This window comes from Suricata suricatta, chromosome 16 (genome assembly GCF_006229205.1).
Source record: "Suricata suricatta isolate VVHF042 chromosome 16, meerkat_22Aug2017_6uvM2_HiC, whole genome shotgun sequence".
Classification (NCBI taxonomy): Eukaryota; Metazoa; Chordata; class Mammalia; order Carnivora; family Herpestidae; genus Suricata; species Suricata suricatta.
The window spans coordinates 54,318,668-54,322,879 of NC_043715.1; the positions used below are offsets into that span (position 1 = coordinate 54,318,668).

The 4,212-nt window shown below is 36.2% G+C and overlaps 2 protein-coding genes and 1 pseudogene across 2 annotated transcripts in view; all 3 read left to right on the top strand.

The window, feature by feature from the left end:
* Window positions 1-4,212, top strand: part of LOC115281187 (zinc finger protein 345-like) — a 486,358-nt gene that overhangs the window by 318,905 nt on the left and 163,241 nt on the right.
* The window catches only part of LOC115280892, a 39,674-nt pseudogene that overhangs the window by 34,775 nt on the left and 687 nt on the right, over window positions 1-4,212 (top strand).
* The window catches only part of LOC115280893 (zinc finger protein 493-like), a 125,304-nt gene that overhangs the window by 964 nt on the left and 120,128 nt on the right, over window positions 1-4,212 (top strand). The window lies entirely within an intron of this gene.

Here is a 4,212-nt window from a genome sequence, read left to right on the forward strand (position 1 = left end):
GTACCCCATTCTTGCATCCTTTCCAATCTGTTTTTTCTTGAATTTTTAATTTTAGCCAATCCTTTTTTTCCTTTAAGTTTATTTATATGGAGAGAGAGAGAAGAGACAGCATGAGTGAGGAAAGGACAGACAGAGAGTGAGAGAGAGACCATCCCAAGCAGAGTCCAGACTGTCAGAGCAGAGCCTGATACGGGGCTTGAACTGAATAACAGGGAGATCATGATCTGAGCTGAAATGAAGAGTTAGAAGCTCAACAAACGGAGCCACCCAGATGCCTGTAATTTTACCATTCTGACACATGTGAGATGGAATCTCACTATGGTTTTGATTTGTATTTCCCTGATGATGAGTGATGCTGAGCACCTTTTCAAGTGTCTGCCATCCTGGTGTCTTCTTTGGAAAAGGGTCTATTCATATCTTCTGCCCACTTCTTCACTGGATTCTTTGGTTTCTGGGTGTTCAGATAGATAAGTTTTCTCTAGATTTGGATACTAACCCTCATCTGATATGTCAATTGCAAATATCTTGTCCATTCCCTCTATTGCCTTTGAATATTGTTGATTGTTTGCTGTGCAGAAGTTTGTTGTTTTTTAGGTTTGGTTTTATTTATTTTTATTTTTTTAATGAGGTGCCAATAGCTCATGTTTATTTTTATTTCCCTTGTCTGGAAACATGTCAAGTAAGAATGGGCTCTGGTCTATGTCACAGAGGTTTCCTGCATATTTTTCCTTAGGATTTTGATGGGTTCCTGTTTCATATTTAGGTCTTTCATCCATTTTGAATTTCTTGATTGTGTATGGTGTAAGAACGTTGTTGAATTTCATTCTTCTGCATGTTGCTTCCGGTTCCCCTAGCTACATTTGGTGAAGAGACTGTTTTCTATTGGATATTCTTTCCTGGTTTGTGGAAGATGATTTGGCCATATATGTGGGTTTATGTCTGTATTCTCTCTTCTAATTCATGGATCTATCTGTTGTTTTTGTGCCAATAAGATACTGTCTTGAGGATTATAACTTTGTAATATACTTTAAAGTCCAGGATTGTCTTTCCTTGCCCCATGGTTTCCTTTGAGCACATCACTTAGGCTATTCAGGTCTTTTGTGGTTCCATACAAATTTTAGAATTGTTCTAGCTTTCTGAATAATGCTGGTGTTCTTTTGATAGAGTTGACATTGAATGTGTAGATTGCTTTGGGTAGTTTTGACATTCTAAGAATATTTGTTCCTCTAATCCAAGAGCATGGGATTTTTTTCCCATTTTTTTTTGTCTTCTTGAATTTTTTTTTTTTATGAACTTTGTAGTTTTTAGCGTACAGACCTTTTACACCTTTGGTTAGGTTTCTTCTTAGGTATTTTAGTAATTTTGGTGCAATTATAAATAAGATCAAATCATTGGTATTTCTTCTGCTTCATTATAAATGTGAGAAATGCAACCTATTTCTGTATGTTGATTTATATCCCATGACTTTGTCGAATTTATGTATCAGCTCTAACAGTTTTTTGGTGGAGCCTTTCAGGTTTTCTATGTAGACAGAGTATCATGTCATCTACAAACAGGGAAACTTTGACATCTTCCTTGCTAAATTGGAAGTGTTTTACTTCTGTTTGCTGTCTGATTGCTGAGCCAACGACTTTGAGTACTATGTTACACCACAGTGTTGAGAACGGATATCTGTGTCATGTTCCTGATCTTAGAGTAAAAGCTCTCCATTTTCCCCATTGAGAATGTTATTACCTGTGGGGTTTTTCTTCTATTGAAAGGACCTTATGGTACTTACTCTTTATTTATTAACATCAATATAGTTTATCACATTGATATCTATATAGTGAACCATATCTGCAGCCCAGAAATAAATCCCACTTGATGATGGTGAAGCAGTGTTTTCTTTTGAATGTTTATTTATTTTGAGAGTGAGAGAGACAGAGAGAAATACAGAACTAGCAGGAGATGGGCAGGAAAGAGAAAGAGGAAGTCCCAAATAGAGTCTCATTGTGGACTCAGCATGGGGCTAGAACTCATGAACCATGAGCTCATGACCTGAGCCAAAATGAAGAGTCAGACCCCCAAGTAACTGAACCATTCAGGTGTTCCAAATAATTCTCTTGACATACTGTTTACCTCCTCATGCTAGCTTCTTGGAGTATTACTGAATCCAGATTCATCAAGGATACTGGCCTCCTTTGTAGAGAGGGCTTTGTCTGACTTTGTAATCAAGGTAATGCTGGCTTCATAGAATGTGTCTGGAAGCTTTTCTTCCTCTTCTACTTCTTGGAACACTTTGAGGAAAATTGGTATGAACTACCCTATGACCCAGCAATTGCGCTAGTAGGTTTTTAACCAAGAGATGCAGGTGTGCTTTTTCAAAGGGGCATGTGCACCCCAATGTTTGTAGCAGCACTATCAACAATAAACAAAGTATGGAAAGAGCTCAAATGTCCATCAACGAATGAATGGATAAGGAAGATGTGGCATCTATATCTATATCTATATCTATATCTATATCTATATCTATATCTATATATATACACACAATGGAGTTTTACTCAGAAATAAAAAAGAATGAAATCTTGCCATTTGCAACTTCGTGGAAGGAACTTGATGGTATTATGTTAAGCAAAATTAGTCAAAAATATACAAGTATCTTATGACTTCAGTCATATGAGGACTTTAAGATATAGATGAACACAAGGGAAGGAAAACATAAATAATATAAAAACAGGGAGGGGAATAAAAAATAAAAGACTTAAATATGGAGAACAAAGTGCTACTAGCGGAGTTGTGGGGGGGCGGATAGGCTAAATGGGTAAAGGCTTTAAGGAATCTACTCTTGAAATCATTTTTGCACTATATGCTAACTAACTTAGATGTAAATTTAAAAAATAGATTTGGGGGTTTTTGTTGGTTTTCTTTTGTTTATTTTTGGGTTTTTTGTTTGTTTGTTTGTTTGTTTTTTGGCTCAGTTGGTTAAGCGTCCAACTTCGGCTCAGGTCATGATCTCCTGGTTCATGAGTTTGAGCCCTGTGTCAGGCTCTGTGCTGACAGCTCAGAGCCTGGAGCCTGCTTCAGATTCTGTGTCTCCTCTCTCTGCCCTTCCCCTGCCCATGCTCTGTCTCTCTGTCTCTCAAAAAAAATTAAACATTAAAAAAATAAGTTAATTAAAAATTTAAAAGTATTTGTTGATATAATGATGTGGGAATACAGACTTCCATAATGTTCAGGCCTGAGGTCATTCTTTAAATATGTGTATGTACAATTGTATCCCATTTGGAAAGAGTTAGCTCTCTTCTGATAACTGAGATTTTCTTCATTTCTTTTTCTTTTTTAAAAATATTTATTTAGTTTTTGAGAGAGAGAGACACACACACACACAGAGGGTGAGTGGGGTAGGGTCAGAGAGAGAGGGAGATACAGAATCAGAAGCAGGCTGTGAGCTGTCAGCACAGAGCCCGATGCGGGGCTTGAACCCATGAACTCTGAGATCATGACCTGAGCCAAAGTCGGCTGCTTAACCAACTGAGCCACCCAGGTGTCCCAGATTTCAACCACATCAACTGACATTCTCTACTTCCAACAATTGCTGTGATGAAGATATACCAGTATTTTACTGCACTGCAACTTCTTTTTCCCTAAAGACTAGTTGACACATTATTTTATATATAATATTCAAGAAAATTTTTAATTTTAATACAGGGAGAACAATGTTATGAACACCTATTTCATGATAACTTACATCACTGTTAAAACCACAAACAGCATTTGCATTTAGATTGTCTTTATATATTGTGTGTCATGTTTTCCTTCACCTTTCATGGAAAATTATGCATGAGACTTATCTAAAGAAAGGCACATCATATCTTTGATGCAGCAATAATCGACCATATGATTTTCCAAACCCACTAGGAATAAATGAATTTCAGAAGTAAATTGAGAGTAGAAATACATTAATATTTCTTGGTTACAATTGTCAGAAAAACTCGATGTGAGGGGGCAAAGCACATATTGAAATTAACTATATTTATGCAAAAATTGATCCACTTAATCTTTTGAAGCATAATATACATTTTCAAAATCTTTAACTTTGTATTCTTAAAAATGAGTATTTTGATGTAATGTCTGAATAGAGTGACTGACGTTCATACCTTTCTAGATATTTCTATTTTTCAAGTTACTTTCATTTATGCACTGTCGGGTGTTTGCTAAAGTGTAGGAATT